Here is a 19,330-nt window from a genome sequence, read left to right on the forward strand (position 1 = left end):
TAACTTAATGAGCTTGTTAGCTTATGAAATTAAAATTTTAACGTGGCTGTGGGAGCTAGAGGAGTTCATGAGCCAACCTGCCGATGTTACGTAACAGCATTGAAAGGCAGGAGTGGTGGTCGAGTTGAGTTGGGACAGGGGACTGCTGCCCTCAGCCAGTGGGCGGGAAGGGAGGGGGTTCCTGAGCACGTGGGTTCCCAGCTCCCTCTTATGGGCTCCTCCCTGTCAGTTTCCTCTCCCTCCTCCTGTGGCTGATGAAGGAGTCTGAGAAGCATGAGGAGGAGCAACGGTGTATAGACTGCAGAGGACAAGACTGGGTAGGATGGGACTGCTGTCACCACATAAGAAGGCCAGCCACAGTGACGAGGAAGGGAAACCTTTCTGTGTAGCTCTGGGGTACAGAGCGGGGCCAATGAGGAGGAATGAGCTACCGTGAACACATATGTCCTCGAAGGGAGTGAGCAGCCCCAGGAGGCAGTGAACACCCACCACGGGCATCCATGGGGAAAAGCGGGAGCTGAACTGTGGGCTGATAAGGGACAGGGACAGGGCTGCTAAAACACCATTCCAAGGCTCAGGGAGGACTGGATATGTCAGCATCACCTGGGGTGCTTGTTAACCAAGCCACTCCCCAAGTCCTACTCCGGACCAACAAAATGCATCTCCACAGGTGGGAACTGTAAGTCCATTGTCATGTAAGCTTCCCAGGCCATTCCCATGTGATGTGTGCGATGTGCTAGGCTCAAAACCACCAGATTTAATGCCCTTTAAGACTTCTTTTAGTTCAGGGGCATGTGGGTGGCTCAGTCGGTTAAGCGTCTGCCTTTGGCTCCGGTCATGATCTCAGGGTGCTGAGACTAAGCCCTGCATCGGGCTCCCTGTTCATCAGAGAGTCTGTTTCTCCCTCTGTCCCTTCCCTTCTCATGTGTTCTCTCTCTCTCAAATAAGTAAAACCTTTAAAAATTATAAAAAGAATTATTCTGGTTCAAAATTCTGTGGACCAGTGGCACCAAGGGTATGGAGCAGGGAATGGGCAATCAGAGCAGGGGACATGTTTCTGGTTCCCAGTACCTCAGATGATCTCAGACCTCAAACCACTCCAGCTGCCTTATCCCTTGAAAAAGTTAAACTGGCTTCATATCCTCTGGCTATTGGGAGGATTTTAAAAGCAAACAAATAAATAAATCTCATGGTAAAACGAGAAACAAGCTTATAATGGAAACTGGGGGTCAGGAGAGAAAGCATTTGGAGAGTAGACAGCACACATATCACAGGATTTACTAGCATCCTGTGTGCCAGGAGCAGGTACTTGGTTGCACAGGGCATTCTGGCAGCTGGAAAGCCCGTGCCCACTTCACTTTCAAAGCTCACCATCCTCAGGCCCATAAGAACTATGCTGGAAAGGAAGATCCAGGAGTGGATCTAATGACCAGATGGAAGTGACTTCTGGAGATGCTGGGGCTGAGATCCTGCAGACTCCCAGTCCCCTCCCAGGCTGCACATAATTGTGCTGCTGCATTTAAGATGAGCAGAACGCTCCCAGGCAGAGGGGAGCAGCTACCCTGGCCAGAGACAGCCCAACGCAGAGCCGGCCCCAAGCTCAGGGAGCTCACAGCACCAGGGGCACAGTGGCCAATCTGCTGGCTGGGCATGCATGCCATAGTGGGTGGAGAGGCAGTGGTGGGAGGAATCTTGGAGGCCAGACGGCCCCCAAAATGAAAGGCCTTGCCCAGGGCCAACGAGAAACCTGACCCGGGAGATCATCTAAAGGCACCGCCCGCCCACGGCCTGGAGCGAACCCCATCCAGGCTCCAAAGCGAACATCTGTTGCCCTGGCGCCGAGGCTGGCCAATTCCACATGAATTTCCACCCGCCCCACCCCTACCAGGACCACTCTTTGCCCCTTGAGGTTGACCTCTTTAGGGTGGGCCTGGCATGGGGTTGTAATGTGTGGATCTGGTGAACTCTCTCCAAGCTCTCAGCCATGGCATCTCTCCCTGGTGAAATGGGGCCTGTGCCAGGGATGTTACCCCAGCCATGGCCAGAGCAAGGCCCAGCTTGGGAGTGCCGTCCTTGCTGACTCCCATCTCAAATCATGTTTAATGTCTGCAGTGGTGGCAACGGAACCAGAATCCTCCACCTGAAGGATCCAAAGGGTCAGTGCACTGATGGGAATCCCAAGGCCCAGACACCGGGGGTGCCTGGCCCTGGGTCACAGAGCCAGAGAACCTGGGACTGTCCCTGCTCCCCTTCACTCCCATTTGCCTCTCTCATTTCTGCATCTGCTGTCCTGTTGCCCTCTGAAGGGATAAGAGGCTCCACAGAGCAGAGAGAGAAAGAATGTATGGCATTCTCTGGCGAGAAATTTAAATGACTTTTAAAAACCCACAATCCTTACACACCCAGGTGCACACTCTCTTGACTAAGCACTGTCCCCAATTTGATGTGTCCTTCACCTCCAGGACAGCAGGCTTACAGAGGCCAAGCCGGCCTTAATAGTACAGCCTCCCAGCACCCCCCCCCCATCTCTACACCTTTAGTCAGGGAGGGGTGCACAGAGATCCTACTGGCTTAGGAACCTCCAAATAAAGTCAGGGAAGCCCCGTGGCATCCTTAAGGGGCCCCCAGGGTGACCAAGAAACAAGTAAGCCTTCCAACAAATTGGTACTTGCTCAGGGAACAGAGAACCAGGAGCAGTGGCTGAACCCCAATGAGGGTTGTGCCAGGGATAGAAGGAGAGGACGGGGGAACAGCTGGCAAGTCAGACTAGGAGGGACTTCTGCCCCTGTTGGTTCCCAGAGCAGCTTGGGAAAAACCTCAAAGGCTGAGAAACCACTGTTCCATCCCCATTTTACAAGACTATACCCCATACCATTGAAGAACATTCAGTAGGCACCTACTGTATGCAGAGGCAGGTGCAAGTCAAGTGCCCTACTGTCATCTAGAAACATTCAGCTCCAGGGCATGAATAGTAAGTCCCAGTGCACATGACACTGCAACAGACAGGGCTCCCTGGTGGGCAGTGAGAGAAGGGTCAGGGAGGGAAGAGACAGTGAGATAGGGACAGTGAGGTCAGGTTCACTTGGGTTCAGGAGGCTGGGCCAGAGAACTATGCATCAAGGAACACACAGGAAGAGCTGGGACTTAACCCTGCCTCTTAATCTTCAAAACCATTCATTCTCTTAGACAACCTGTGTTGTGTGCCACCTCCACCCAGGTCCCTAGCGTCTCTAACCAAAGCTCAAGCAGGGTCAGGACAATACTGGGGTGGGGTGAGGGGGCAGCACAGGTGGTATGGAGGTGGGGACAATGCAGGGCCCCATGGGGCAAGTGCTGGGAGGGGTGGGAACAGCAGGAAGGATGGAGAATGAGCTGAGAATAAGGAAAGGAGTCACATTGCACAGTCAGGTCCCTATCTCCTGCTCAAGGACCACAGGAACTCATCTGGCCCAAGGGAGCCAGGACTGCCTCTGACTTCCCAGACAGCAGAGGTCTCCTGAATGTCCTTGCAATAGTAGCAGGTGTGACAGGGCCTGCCTGCCAGAGCGGAGGCTGCGGGGCTGGACCTGGGAGACCAGCAAGGGGCTTCATCTGCATTCCACCCAGGCTGTGCCTGGCAAGAGGCTCATGCCACCATGAGCCCATTTTTCTGAGTTCAGCAAAACCCAGCAGGGAAACTGCACACAGCTCCACCTTGAGGCAAACCACTCCACACCCATCCAGCCCTGTGTACAAAGTTTCCTTTGGTCATGGCTTGTACTTGCATGGACAGGTCCTGGTGAGAGCCCCTTGGCAGCAGGCCTCAGACAGGAATGCTGCAGAGGCCGATGAGGCCAAAGGTAAGGAGAAAGTGTCTGATCATCAGGGCAAGACAACCCATGGGTGCTACCCCCAGCCCCAAGGTTCCAGAGTTTAGAGATGGAAGGAAAGAAGGGAGTGCAAGGCTGTACACCCAGTGCAGGTTTAGAGTCAGAGGCATGTTCCAGGGCCAAGCCATGATCCACAGCATGATGAGACGCAGCAGTAGGAGTCACCTTCCTAGTTCTACTGGCTGCTTGAGGGGAGGGCAGGTACAGATCCATGGCCACCACCATCATCTGGATCTGAAATAGGACCAACCCCTGCCTCCCGTGCCCACCACACCTGAAGATACCCTGGGTAGTGGACTGACATGTCCATGTTCCAAGCCCCAAAACCTGTGAATGTGTCCTTACTTGGAAAAGGGGTCTTTGCATGTGTGGTTATGTTAAAGATGTTGAGATAGGGAGATGGATTACCCTGGTGGGCCCTTAAATGCATTACAAGTGCCCTTACAAGAGAGGAGGAAGGAAATTAGACACACAGAGAATGTGATGTGAAGGTGGAAGCAGAGACTGAGTCCTTGGACATGGAGAAAGAGATCGGAGTGATACAGCCACAAGGTGCGGAACTCCCGCAGCAGGGGAAGCTGGAAGATGCAAGGAAGAATCCTCCCCTAGAGCCTCCGGAGGAAATGTGGGCCTGCCAACACCGTGATGTGGTCTTCTAACCTCCAGAACCATTTGAGAATAAATTCCTGCTATTTTCTGCCACCAGATTTGTGGTAATTTGTGACACCAGCCACTAGAAACCCTGGAAGGAAACTGTAGTAAGTTTTCTTTAAGAAATCTGCGTGGGGGGGGGTGGGGGCAGCTGGGTGGCTCAGAGTCCTGGGATCAAGTCCCACATCGGGCTTGCCAGGGAAGCCTGCTTCTCCCTCTGCCTGTGTCTCTGCCTCTCTGTGTCTCTCATGAATAAATAAAAATTAAAAAAAAAAAAACCTGCTTGGGCATCAACCCGTGCCCGGCTGAGAGGCACTGCCACCTGGGAACAGGCACTGCCACCTGGGAATGGGAGCTGCCACCTGGAATGGGCGCTGCCACCTGGAATGGGCACTGCCACCTGGGAACGGGCACTGCCACTGGGAATGGGCGCTGCCACCTGGGAACGGGCTGCTGCCACCTGGGAACGGGGTGCTGCCACCTGGAAACGGGCAGTGCCACCTGGGAACGGGCTGCTGTCACCTGGGAACGAGGTGCTGCCACCTGGGAATGGGAGCTGCCACCTGGGAACGGAGTGCTGCCACCTGGGAACAGGGTGCTGCCACCTGGGAACGGGCGCTGCCACCTGGAAACGGGTGCTGCCACCTGGAAACAGGTGCCACTGCAGCTCACCAGCAGCCAGGACTCTGGACTGGTAGAGTCAGATGTGCTCCCTTCCAAGCCTGCAGGCCAGAGAGGGTAGGAGGGAGTGTAGCCTCCAGAGCCCAATGGCTTGCGTAGTACCCGTGTGACCCTGGTACCCAACATCCCTGAGCTTTAGTTTCCTCACAGATAAAATGAGATTGTTCTGGTACTGTGTCCAAGGTCGTTGTAAGGAGAGAATTTTTTTTTAATGCCCATAAAGCACTTCACACAGTGCCTCGCACATAGTAGTTACTTTAGAAACTCTAGTTGCTGTTGTTATATCCTTGAAAGGTCGCATGAGGAGCAAGAGCAATGCAGCTGAAGGTGTCTGCTCAACAGGGCGGCATCACATGAATGGCAGCTGTTGGGAGTTATAACTCGGCGGAAGTCAAGCTCTCAGCCACCACAGCCCACACGGGAGGGACCGGATCAGCCCCGTTCATGAAGAACTTCTCCCCCCACCCCATTCATCTTCAAGCCCCCAGGGCACCAACCCCCAGGCTGTAAGTGAACCAGGCCCCTGTCTCTCCACAGGGAGGACACGCCCAGCTAGAGCAAATGGGTGCCTGGGGAACAGTGTGAGAGGACATGAGGGAATGGAGGGAGAGTGGAGAGGGTCTGGCTGCGTAAACACTTGCCCACACCCTCCCCCCCACACACACTGAAAACAGCTCTGTCCCTTCAGGCCCCTGGCCTTGGTGGCTCAGGGAACCCAGGAGCATATGGGCCACAGGAACCATGCACAGGGAGCAGGTCAGGAGGCTGAGCAGCCCCCAGCCCTTCCCCAGCAACGCGAACAAGCCCAGACTGTGTGCGCTTGGGGGACACATTCGGGCCCACAAAAAAACCCAGGACACATGTGTGGCAGACAACTTCTAATGCTGCTCTGGGGCTCTTAGTCTCCCTGTGTTGGTTAAAATTACTGTTGGCCTCGGTTCTTGCATTTAATTTTTTACCACTAAACAACCATTTGGATTTACCCACGGTGGTGTTTCTCTCTGGAGTGTAGCATCCACAGGCAGAGACCTGCACACAAGGGATTCCATTTTTGCCTCCACCACCCTTCCGGACCTGCTGGGAAAGTGCTGGGTGTCCCCGTCTGCCCCCTCAGAATCTTGCTCATCAAGGTCAGGAGGACCTGGCCCCACTCCCATCAGGCCTACCTTGTGGGAACCCACTGAGCTCCTTGGAAAGGATTCAGGTCACAAAGGAGGAGGGTTCTAAAATCTGAATTCGCCTGGGAGGGGTGGGACTCTCCACCTCCAGGTAAAGGGTCATCAGTGTTCTCCCCAAGAGGGAAGCCCAGGTGAGCCCTTAAAGGACTTCATGACCAGAGGATTCAGACATGGGCCACCCTATGGCTGCTGACACATGAATCTGGCCTTTCAAGAGCTAACTGCTCCCTCAGAAATATCCCAGCCAGCCTCCTTGAACTTGGAGACAAACTAGGAATGTCCTTCCAAAGCCCAAAGACCAAGAATGGAAGGTTATCTTTTCTGGTCTATAAAAAAGTTTTCCCCCCATACGTAATTCTAGGAATAAAAAATAACCTTCCCTTCTGATCCTACCATCCCCTCCTGCCTACCACCCTCTCCTCCTCACAACACTCAGCCAGAGCAACCTACTGCACCCTCCGTCACCCCAGCTTCCGCCCTGCTCTGGAGCCCACCAGTACTGACTGCAGAGGGAGAGAGAGCAGAACAGGGACTCTGAGCCCTCTCCCCTGCTCCCCATCCACACTGATGGACCTGTCGTGGTTTATGATGGTCAGAAGAAATGAAAGCCAGTTCCCAGCTGGTTCCCCACCTGGCCCAGCAGAAAGGAGCACGGAGGAATAGTCCCTCTGGGTTCCCCGGGCATGGGCTTGTCCTGCTAGCTGAGAAAGAACCTGTCCACACTCCCAGGGATTTAGCCCGGGGGCCCAGGACTAAGGAGCCGCCCGGTCACAGTCCCTCTTATGAGCATAACCTATTTGAAAACAAACCCCTCTGCTTCCCCAGACTTAAAGCAATCCCTCTGCCCCTGTCTTCCTGTTATTGTAGAGGGGAGGGGGCTGTTTTCCCACCTTTTTAAAGCTCCGGAACCAAGCATGAGTCAGGCAATGTGCAGGGATACATTGCTCATCTTCTCATGAGGAGGCATCAACAGGCCCACGTCCCACAGGGCCCTGCCTTGCTCGCAGCTGCCAGCAAACTGCCCCCAGACCAGTGCCGCACACATGTGACTGCTGCTCTGCTTGGAGCTGCCATGTCCATCTTGGGTGTGACATCCTTCCCACCACTTTGCCCTCACTTCAATGGAAGGTACAGAAGGAGCAGTTGTCTGCCCCAGCCCAGACTCCCTTCACTGCTGAGTAGGCCTGCAGGCTGGGGAGGGATGGAGATACCAGAAGACAAAGCCCTGCCTGGCCCAAAGCCACTCATCTCCCTTCACTTTGGGTGCAGACGAACCCATTATTCCTAGGGTCCCCAATGTTAGGCTGGGAGCCTCTCCGGGGTACCCTGCACTGAATTAGTAAAAGGTGACACACACACACTCAGTCATGATTGAGTGATGGCAAATGATTTCTGACATCCCGACTGCCACATGGGGATGAGCATCAGTCCCCAGGGCTGCCTTGTAATCTTGACCACCACTCTGCTCCCCCGGCTGCCACTTCTGCCCGTCCGGTGGGCTGATCTAAGGCAGACCTGCTTTTACCAACCAGGAAGCATGCTGCTACAGCGAGGCTGACAGAACTGGGGGATCTGTCAGGGGGCCTCCACTGACGTCAAACCAGACCCGACAGCTGTCATTCCCTCAGCCCGTCACGCAGCCATCCTGGTGTAATGCGTGTGTCTGGGAGTGAGCCGGCACTCAGCTCTGTCTCAGAGCCATCCACGTGGATCCTGCCTCTCTGGGTACAGCCTCCCCGGAGACGGGGTCCAGAGGCCGCTTCTCTCCAGCCGGGGCTGGACAGTGCTAGGAAACAGCCCTGAATAGGAGCCTGGGCTCAGGGCTCTGGTCCTGCCTCTGCCACAAACTTGCTATGGTTCACAGGCCAAGTGCCTTTCCTTCTCTCTGGGTCCTAGCTTCCTCATGTGTAAAAACAGAGGGTTGGACTCGCTGGGCTCTTTCCCTCCCATACCCTGCAGGCTCCGAGGGCTCAGAGCTCCCCATCACTGGCTTGTTGGGTGTGCCTAGTACCCTGTCCAGTAGAGCCGTGCAACCATCAGTGCGGCACTCCCAGCAGAAAGCCTCACTGTTCGATTTCTAAATCAGTGAGAATCCCAGGGGAAAGCAGCTGCTCCCAACAGAGACAGTGCTGCCTGACACCCACCATACAGAGAGACAGAGAGGCCAGGTACCCACATGCAGCTAAGGGATAGGTGAGTGGTAAAATTTGAAGCAGCAGGGATTCTGGTTAGATGGAAGAACTTCCTGCCTGCCAATTAGAAAATCTACCTATCTACCTTCCTTTCTTCCTCGTTCCTTCCTTTCTTTCTTTCTTTCTTTCTTTCTTTCTTTCTTTCTCTTTCCTCCTCTCTTCTTCCTCTTCTTCTTCTTCCTCTTCTTCTTCTTCTCTCTCTCTCTCTCTCTCTCTCCTTTTCAGAGATCTGTAACAACAATTAGCATAGCTCTGCCAAAGAAGCATACACCCATCTGAAGATAGAGAAATGCACAGGTTGAAGTTATCAGCCTTGGCTACAGGTATGAATCTTCGGGGGGGCCTTCCAATATCCAGATGCTCAGGGCATACCTCAGCCCAGTTAAACCAAAATTTCTGAAGACAGAAGCCAGCATCAGTATTTTGTTATAAATCCACCATACGCTGCTGTGCAAAGAAGACTGAGAACCCTCCTGATGGCTGGTCGCCCCGTCAGCTGCTGGGTAAATCATTCTCCTAACAAGCCACTGCTGTTGCCACTGCCAGATCTGTGCTCCCGCCTTACCGCACTCGACTCCCATTCTCTCTCCCAATGCTTGTAGTACCAGCGTGAAAGCTGTGCCGTCTCCCCAATTTACAGGTGAGGAGACACAAGTGATGATGGCAACCACTAGGGAGGCAGGGTGCAAAGTGGCAAGCAAGCTTCACGAGTATTTGGTTTTACTCTAAGGCAAGGCAGACCACACAGGCATCCACATACACGGCACAACCATATAGGCACACTCAGGCACACACCCAGACATGCACACATACATACAGGCAGAGACACACACACACAGGCACACACACACACACACACAGCTGCACACACGGGCATATCTATATAGGCACACACAGACACACTCAGGCATGCGCACACACACACAGCTGCACCCACAGGCACATCCATATAGGCACACACCCAGGCATGCATACATACACACAGGCAGAGACACACACACACACACACACAGGCACATCTACAAAGGCACACACAGACACACACCCAGGCATATGCACACACACACACAGCTGCACACACAGGCACACAGACAAGGAGGTGCACACATACAGAGGCACCACGTACATTAAGGTTCTTAGGGTTGCTACTCCAGGCCTAAAGCATCATGGCAGCAAACCATATAGAAAACACACCATGACCGTCAAAGCGTTTGGAACAGGCAATGGGACAAATGAGGTCCCCGTCCCAGACCTCCATGGGCTGTCAACACAATCACTCCCAGCCCTACCCCCGAAAAATCCATTCCTGACATGTCTCCTGACATGACATGTCATTCCTTCCCACTCCCCAGGCCTGGCCATGCTAAGGGAGGGCCTGGCCATGAGCTGTGTTCAAATTAGCCGGGTAAAGGACGCGGGATTGTACCGTAATGGGTCATGTTTGTTCCAAAGATGACGACTACAGCACATTTCTCATGTTAACGTCGTCCAACTACCCGTGTACTGCAATTACTCTGCATCGATTTTAAAGCCGACTTAGCACAATAGCGGCTTCTAATTTGTAAGCAAAACCTCGATAGCATAAATCAAACTGTTAGAGGCAACGCCACTGCCGCATGCTAATGGGGAGTTAATAGATAGGGGGAGGCCAGCTCGGCACCAGGCCCCTGCGGTCCATCTCCACCAGGTGGGCCAGCGCTCCTCTGCCTGGGCCCCGCCTGTCTGCTATGGCCTCCGTGTGCATTTCCGGTGGTGGTTCCCAGGTTCCAATAGCCAGAGCTATGATTAAGCCCCTCCCCCTCCCCTCCTACCCTGCTCCCTACTGTTTTGGGTTTTGAGCAGAGGAGAAGCTGGCTGGTCCTGTGTCCCAGCATGAGGCCTGGGGATGATTTAAGGAGAGAACTATAAATTGTAGGGGAGCAAGGACCCAGAGGCCAGCTCTGGTGAACTTGACTCTCTGGTCCTCACAACCAATTAATATTTCTTGAGGACCCACTAGAGAAAGGGCCTTGGATTTGGCACACTCTTGGCAGGAATGTGGGCCTCCAGAGCCAAGACACAAAATGAACCATCTATCACACAGGACCCCACGTACGATCTGATCAGGATCACCCTGGTGGCATCAGGCTCGGGAGACATAGCCAAGAGCTAAGACTCCTGTGACTGTCTCCAGATACAGATCTGAAGGGTGCTGGGGATGGAGGGAGGGGGAGCCTATCACCCTAGCAAGGGTAAAGCTTTGGGCTTGCAGATTTGTGCTGCTAAATGCCCCGGAAGAACCTGCCACCCAGCCCTTTGCCACTATCATAGTCTAGCCTGGGCAGTGCTTTGGGGCCCACCAGCCGCTATTGCAGTTGATTCTGGAAGAACAAGTTACAACAAAGTGAAACGGGCCTCAGCTAGAACAGGGCCAAGGCCCTAGGTGCAGGCAGTGGGGATTCCCACTGAAATATACCCTTCTTCCTAGGGCAGTCACAGCCGCGCCCCTCCCTTCTGCATCCTGGCAGAGCCAAGCCCAGGCTGGCTTGGGCCTAGGAGAAGTTCAAAAATGTTATTGGAAGAACTGTCAGGAAAAGATGGTAGAGAACCCTGCATAGCTCTAAGGAATTGTGTTCATAACAGCACCTAAGACAGCTGCTCACTCTCTTTCCAACACTCACTCATTCAGGGGTCTTTAAACAATGCATCTTACCATGTCAAAAGACAGGCTTCAATTAGGTGTTCAGATATCTTTAATATTTCCCTTTAATACAAAATAATGTCTCAATATGTCAAGGGAGTCTACTATGACTGTAGTAGGGACTGTGTTCCAGCCCTGTTTTTGTATTTCCTGGCACAAGGAGGTATTTAAATGAATGAATAAATGAAACAACAAACAAGGGAAAGAGCTGGTAACAAGAGGTCATCCTCCCAACCACAGGCAGGGCAAGGGAACCCTGGAGAGCCCTGAGTGTGCATTCATGGTGGTGAACTGGTCCCCGTTTCCCCAGGGCTTCTCTCTCCCCTCCCCCAACCCACCAAGAGGCAGTAAACGTGTAAAAGGTCAACCTGATGCCAACTCTCCAGGGCCCTCCTGTCCCAGAGCCATAAAAGGTGACTTGAAATATCTCTCTGCGTCTTCAGGAAAGAGCAACGGGTGAAGGATGGCTCCAGAGTCAGGAACAATCTCACGGGAAAAGGCCAGTGTGTCCCTCATCTACAATCTATGACCAGCAGGGCTCTCTCCTTTGAAGGGCAGAACCCAGAAATGGCCTGCCCTCCCCACCTGAGGCCTGTCTGCTGGCGGCCTGGTGTGCCACCACTGCCTCACAGGGAGACAGCCCCACCAGGCCGACCAAGAATGTTCCCTACAGGCCAGGACAGCAGGGCTAAGACTCTGCGCTTGGACCCTCCTGCCAGTCCAAGGAAAACAACTCAATACCAGCTTCTTCTGCAGACACCCCCCACGCTTCCCACTCCCCAGGAAACACCCCAGGTTCAGCCCGGTCAACATAAGCATCACCCCTGCTTATCCAAGGAAGCACCCCAGCCAACATTTATTTGCTGAGCTGCTCTGTGACACAGCTCTGCATGTTCTGCTGGAGGGATGGATGAAGTGAGGCTTGGGTCCCAGGGCCAGGGCACCTGCCACGTGGGTTCCCATCTGGGAGACCTGCAGCCTGCCAGTGTGGCTCCACCCAGCCACCCCAGACCCACTGGAGAACACGTGGGAGCATGCCCAAGGCCTTGCCAACCCTGACAGCTTTACTCGAAGTCACACTCCTTGGTCTATTACCAGTCTGGAACAGAACAGGGCAGTGTAGGTAACCCCCGCTTTTCGAAAGTTCGCATTGCGCCACTTCGCTTTTACGCAAGACCTACATCAGTACCTATTTTCGCTAACTGAAAGAAATCTGAAGAGGATTTTCACTTTTACCAAAATTAAAAAAAAAAAAAAAAGAAAAGTGAAAATAGCATTGAGCATTTGTCTCGCAGCCAGCCACTATAGAGGCAGTGCACCCGGAGCTGTGAGAGTGGCCCTGTCGAGCTCCCTCCCTGGAAACTGCACTCGGCATCAAGCTGCCATAGCTTTGAACTGTATCTGTGAGCATCTGTGCTTTATCTCAATGTATTTTGTGCATCCGTTAGCAAGATGTGTCCTAAGTATCAGAAAAGCCTAAGAGAGGTTATGTTTTGCATCTGGGAATGCTCAAAAACTCTTTCCATATAAATTAATGGTAACTGCTTCTTTACACCATTTCTGCCTGTGAAAGGTTTCATAGGAAGGGTCTACTTTGAAATAGGGAACCCTATATAGTGGTTAGGAGCAAGGGACAAGGGAGCCTCTGGAATCGGCCAGACAAGGGACAACAGAGGTGAAGTGCTCAGACCAGGGCCGGGCAGAGGGAAGCTCCCGCAAGTGGAAGCTGTACAGATGACTAGAACCAGGCCGATTCCGATTCCAAGAAACTTCCTATTTCTTCCCTGTGTGTCCATCACCCTTTCCACCCTCCCTCGGCTTCTCCCTACTCATCTGTATTCTTAAATCCATTGTGAAATGTACAAACAACCCTTTGCAGTCTTAAAAGAGGTCTCAGTCCAAGAGAGCTACCTGTCCACGAGGGCTTTGGACATCTCTCCCTCCGCTCTCCAGAAGGTCAGCCTTGGTCCAGTGCCCAGCCCAATACCAGGCACCACGGCTGAGTGGCCATAGCTCCCTCAGGAGGTGCTACTCAACAGAGGCAACACGATCATGGTGACAAACCAAGCAAGAGCTGCCTTCCTTGTGTGCCGTGCTGGGACATTCCCTGCATACCCCACGCAGCAACCCCTGGTATAGGTCCCGCGTCATTGTCATCATTCACGATAAGAAGAAGGTGAGCCTAGAGAGGCTAATGATTCTCACCAGATCACCGTGGAACCTCAGGCTGGGACTCTGAGCTTGTGTTACCACCACAGCCGCTACACTATCCGCCCCCTGTCCCGGCCTGCAGGGAGGAAGGAAAACTACCTGTAAAACCCACATCCTCAGCCCATCACTCTCCATTTAAAGGCTGCACTTCACAACCACAGAAGCGACACAGCCAACAAGGGTGGCTGCCTGGCTGGCTGAGTGGCCCTGACAGCCAACACGTCCACCCTGGCTCCCTATACCACTGGACCCCCTCCTTTGAGGGTCCCAGCTATATTCCAGGACATAGATTGCCAGGGGGTGAAGGAAGAAGAGAAATATCAGGTTGTTTTTTTAATGACCCAGATTCCAGCCAGATGCATTTGTTATTGGCAGCAGAGAGCCAGCGGAGCTAAGAACACAGGCAGCTGGTGATGTCTTAATCACTGCGGAGAGGAAGGGACCAGGCAGGCTCAGCCCTGAGCTACCTGAGGCGCTCTGCCGGCGTCTGCCCGCCCTACCAGCTGTCCCTGTGCCTTCTCCTTTCTTCCCCTTTCTTCCTTGTGCTCTCCTCCTCCCGACTCAGGTTCTGATTTTGTCTTTCCACTTTGTCTCTGCCATGGCCCTAAGTGGGATGCTCAGTCTCCCTGCAGAACCCCCTCAGCCCTCCCGGCAAGACCAGGTGGGACATCTCTGCCCACCTGGGTCCCTGGCTGGTGGGGCTAATGCAGGCCCCAGGGGCCTCCTCTGGATCCTTCTTGTGAGAGCTCAGTAAGAGGTTTCAACCCTAGTTTAAATATTGAGTCCCTAGAGAGCATCCTAAAAGCACAGCACAGCCCACCTTCAATTTCCTCCCCCATCTCTGGCTGAGATCTCAAGGCACTCAAGGGGCTAGGAGCTCATTCCTCATCTGTCCAGCTCTTCTGGCCTAGCAGGAGGCTGGGGGAGGGGGCAGGGACGAAATGACTTGCTTCATTCTGCTGAGGAGAAAGCCAAAACATAAGCCTAGAGAAAACGAGGGCCCAGCCGAGGAAGTGGGGGCTGAGAACAGAAACCAGGCACCCACACTCTAATTCTGAATACATATTCCCCATATCGCCCTGCCAAGGAGCATGGCTGTGCTACCCTAGCAGCCATCACCTGCCAGTGCAAACCTCACCTGACCTGAAGGCATCTACCAAGTGCCATACAATGGGCTGAACCCTCTTCATGTGGGTGTCTATTACTCCTTGAGCCAACCTACAAAGTAGTTCTGCTATTATCCCATTTTACAGATGAGGAGATCAAGGCTCAAATAGTTAATTAAAGACCTTGTCAGGTTCATACAAATAATATACAATGATACCAAGAGTCAAACCCACTTGTCTGACTCTAAAGCCAACACTCTTGCCACCTTTCACTTCCCAAACCAGTCAGCTAGAGAAGCCCTGGCACAAGGGAGGGGACAGGTAATCAGATGCCAAGAGGCAGGGGTGAAAGAGGTGGCTACAGGGACGCAGACAGAGACAGCTGAAGCCAGGAGGAGTTAGTCTCTGTGGGTTCTGATCTTCTCCCCTCCCAAAGGAAAAAGCTTCTTCCAATTTCCTGGCACAAGTGAAAGGGAGAGAAATGTGCCTGCACAAACAGCACAGTGTCTGGAGCAAGGCTCACCCCCCACTCTCCTCTCAGAGATCAGGCCATCCACCCACCCTAGGGGCCCCAGTGCTGCCTCAGTGGTACAGGCAGACATCAGAGAAATCAGGTGCAGGGTGCAGTGGGGTTGCTTCCACACCCCCTTCCTTCTCCCATCGCCTAGAATACCCAGTCGAGTCAGTGGACATCTCCATCAGTGGACCCACGACTGCCTCCCCAGAAGGGCTCCCCAGCTCTGCCCCACCTCCTCAGTCCCAGCATTCAATGTCAGGGGGCATCAGGTCAGGGAAAGCATGGAGGGCTTGTCAACTTAATTACCTCCTAAAGACAGTGAGGTGAAGAGAACCCAGAAGGGAGAGAGTTATGAAGACAAGTTTGGGAAACACCAAGCAGAGAGAGACAAGGAAAAAATACCCAGTAAATTAAATATAAATAGCAAGACAAGAGGTTGTCCTCCCAGAGGTGTCTCTCAGCCTTCATTTTCTTCGCCTTCCCTGGCCCCTTCTCCAACCATGCTCAGAAGCCCATTCTGGCAGCCTCACCTCCCGAGGACAGGGGGCCCTTGGGGTAGTGGCCTGACCTGGAGTTTCACAAGGGCCCTGGGAGCCTGTGGTGCACCCAAGCCCACTGAAGCCCTGGGCTCGGGGTCTATGTCTAAAGGCTGGAGGTCAGGGCCTAGGCAAAGGAGGTTCACACTTCCCCCAATGCCTATAGTAAAGGCACTCTGGGTTGCAGTATGTTCCACTACAGCCAAGCAGGGTTTATTTATTCTCCGTGTGACCTGGACCCTCGATTTAACTCCTCCTCTCTCCACAGCTCAGTGTTCCTAAAAGCAAAATAAGGCTGTTGACATCTGGTAAATCTCCTTGAGAAGGTATTCTTCAGGTGTCTCAGAAACAGTATAAAATACTGGTGTGGGCAAGTGTGAGAGCTCTGCTCAGTGCCCTGCCCCCAAAACCCACTTCCACATCTGCATGGTTAAAGCAGAAACCAGCTGGCTTTGTCCCTCAGAGGATGACTGGCCGGCTCGAGCATCCCCACAGGGCAGATAAACCCAAGCAAGCAAATTTGGTCAAACTCCTGTCAATCAAGGCACCAGACTTACAGACTGAGAGACCAGCCCTTGGGCCCATTGGGGAAGGGCCTCCCCAGAGGTTATCCCCAGCACAGGATTCTTCCTTGAAGGGGAGCTGAGGCCACAGCTGCCCTGAGGAAGCACAAGGCATCGGTCAAATAGACAGTGGGTCAGATGCGTCAGCCACTGGGAAAACGAAACCGGTTCTCTGTGATCTTAGTAAACCCCCAACAGAAGGAATGAGTCTGAACAAACCAGACAGAGCAGTCCTAGATGACTCTGGAGGGGTATTTGTAGTTCCTACCCAGCCAACCCATTTTCTCCCCACGGACCCCACCACAACTTTGAATGCTGGAAGGGGATGCTGGAGACAAAGGAGGGGTCCCCCTCCCACCACCACACTTCTGGGACAGCCATGAGTGGGCTTCACTGGGGTGTCAGACGTGATGCAGCACCTTGGCAGGCAGGCTACAGGACCGTAATCATATGTTAGTCACAGACTTATGGTGGTCACCTGGATGGAGAAATACCCCAGGGTAGAAACCACTGGCAGCTTTATGGCCTACTCTGAAACAGGAAGGCAGAAAGGTGGTGGCAGAAAGGGAGAGTTACAAACAGAAAAACAATTTACATTAGCATCACCATTCACAGACTTCAGAGAACTTTCACGAACACCATCTCAATGTATCCTCCTGACAATTCCTCCAGGTTGGCCAGCCAAGTATTGAGGTGTATCCCCATTTTACAGATGACAAAGTAAAGTCAAAGATCCTCACAGGGGGCCACAGCAGAGCTGTGAGGGGAACCCACACTCCTGGTCGAGGCTCTTTATAACCCCCCCCAACACATAAAAGAGTCCTTGAAACAAAATCAGGGAAGGGACCAACCCAGGGGCCCTGGGTCAGAAGGGGAGGCATAGCCAGCAATGGTAATCAGCCCCCAAATGGAAAACAAACACCTAGTAAATATGTGCGTGCTCTCCAGCCAATGACACCCACTGCGCTGCTCCTCGTGACCACAGTGGGAGAGGTGGGCAGCGTCCTGAACTCATGCTTAAGAGGCCCACTGAAGGGAATGCCTTCTCAGCCTGGAGCCCTGAGTTTAGTGGGGTTGGGGAGGGGGCTGTTTGTTTTCTCAAAGGGCAGCAGCTGGGGACTCAAGGCAGGGCCACGGCGGCGCCTGGTACCAGGACTGCCCCCAGTAGAGGTGGGTGGTAGAGAGGGGAGAGACAGAGGTGGGAGGCCTCGTAGTACAAGGGAACAGCCAAGACGCTGTGCTGTTCGCTGCTGTTCGCTGTTCTGGGGGGTTGGGGGGAACACAGGAAGGGAAAAGAAAGCTCTTCCTAATGATGAATGCTGGAGGGCGGAATTGGAACAATCATAATTAAGGCTTCTAACAATAGGAAGGGAGCCAAGACAGTTCTGTGTGTCAAACAAGGTGCTGAGTTCCTCTCCCCTAGTGAGGGTGCCTAATAAAGCGGCCCACCCCTCATTACCTGCTCAGTGGTGCCGGCCCTCTTGGGCACGGGCGGGGGTCAGGGTGGGTGGGGGTGGTGGGCAGGCAAAACCATTCGGCTGCCAGAAGCCATGGCTGGCCCCATCTCCTGCTCAGACCCAGCCACGACCCTGAAGTGGGGAAATAGGTAGCAGGGGAGATTTTCTGCCTGCCCCTGAGCAGGGGAACCAAAGCCCAAGGAGCCAAAGCCCGCTGGGGAACATCCAGTCTGGAACCTGGGAGCCCCCGTGCCCATACCCAGCGTGCCCCACAGCAGAGGAGCTGCTGGTGGCCAGCAGATGAGCCTCCTGGAAGAGCTGAATCTGGGGCAGTTTTGTGAGGTTCAGGTAGAGAGCTCCAGCACACCATGAACACGCCCAGCCCGGCTCAGTGGGTCCTCCCTCACTCTGGCCTCAGTTGCCCCACTTGCAAGAAGTCAAGGAACCATCCCTTGGTTCCTCACTCGACCAAGGCTACCAGGAGGAAAGGAAGATAAGGTATCTCAAGAATCATCAGCTCTCTGAAAACACCAAGGAAACAGAAGAAATGTATACAATCACAGGATGTCAGAGCCCAAAGGGACCTTAGAGATAAGTCTATTGTCCAGATGTGGACACTTAGGCCCAGAGAAAGGAAGTGATTTGCCCAGGGTCACACGGCCAGTTACCAACACAGCTGGGACTCAGAAATCAGGGGTCTGGTGACCTAAACCCTGCTCTTTCCCACTCCGCCACCCCGATCCCAAGCACAACTGACAATGAGCTGGTGGACGGCACCCGTGAAAAGTGGGATTCCTACATTTCTAGAAATGGGGAGGAGATACAGGATAAGATCAATCGCTGGGTCCACTGGAATCTTTCAGGCTGCTGGAGGGGTCCTCCAACCCACCCTGGCCCCCAACCCCAACCATTCCAAGGAGCCCTGTTCAAGAAGGAAGAGAGAAAACAAATCAGCAATGCTGAGAATCTTGTCAATCTTCCTCCTACAGCTCCTAATTCAGACCCGCCGCCCTCTACAGAGCGGCTTTTTATGAAACATGCACTTTTCACACAGACTCCCCTCCTCCCACCAGGCAGGCTGAGAAAGGGGCAGACAAAGGGGGGCTTGAGGCAGGGGGGAGGGACCAGGGCCTCACGCCCTCCTCAGTGGCTGCCATAAATGGTAACAAATCAAGCACCTCGTGTGCTCAGCTTTTCCGACAGCATCACCGCTCCTCCCTTCCTGCCCCCCCATTCCCCCAATCTCCCCCCTGCCAGGCCCCCAGGCCCCAAGAACCAGTCATGATGGGTGTCCTAAATGGCTCAGACATCAGAGAGCTCTGGCCGGAACCCAGGCTCATTGGCCTGACAAGCTGTCACTCTAATTTAGGTCCCATGAGCTCCTGCCCACACGCAGGGGATGCCTCCCTTGTGGGAGGGGGCGGTGGGGGGGGGGGGTGTCACAGCCAGGCCTCAGAGCACACCTGACCTCCCAGAGAGAACACACTAGGGGATGCAGCCCCTACTGCATCTCTCAGATGGACCACAGAAGGCTTGGGATCTTTCGGCCAGCCACTGTGGTCTCCTTCAACCCCCTGCCAGCCCAGCCCAGCCCAGCCCAGGCTCACCATGTTCTCCAAAACTCAGGGTACTATGTACGTAGACCTTCCACCTGGCAGTCTCTAAAGGTACCACCCAAAGTGCCACCAT

The 19,330-nt window shown here is 53.7% G+C and overlaps 1 protein-coding gene across 21 annotated transcripts in view; it reads right to left on the bottom strand.

The window, feature by feature from the left end:
- The window catches only part of TSPAN9 (tetraspanin 9), a 199,489-nt gene that overhangs the window by 49,266 nt on the left and 130,893 nt on the right, over positions 1-19,330 (bottom strand). The window lies entirely within an intron of this gene.

Source organism: Canis lupus, chromosome 25 (assembly GCF_048164855.1).
Source record: "Canis lupus baileyi chromosome 25, mCanLup2.hap1, whole genome shotgun sequence".
Classification (NCBI taxonomy): domain Eukaryota; kingdom Metazoa; phylum Chordata; class Mammalia; order Carnivora; family Canidae; genus Canis; species Canis lupus.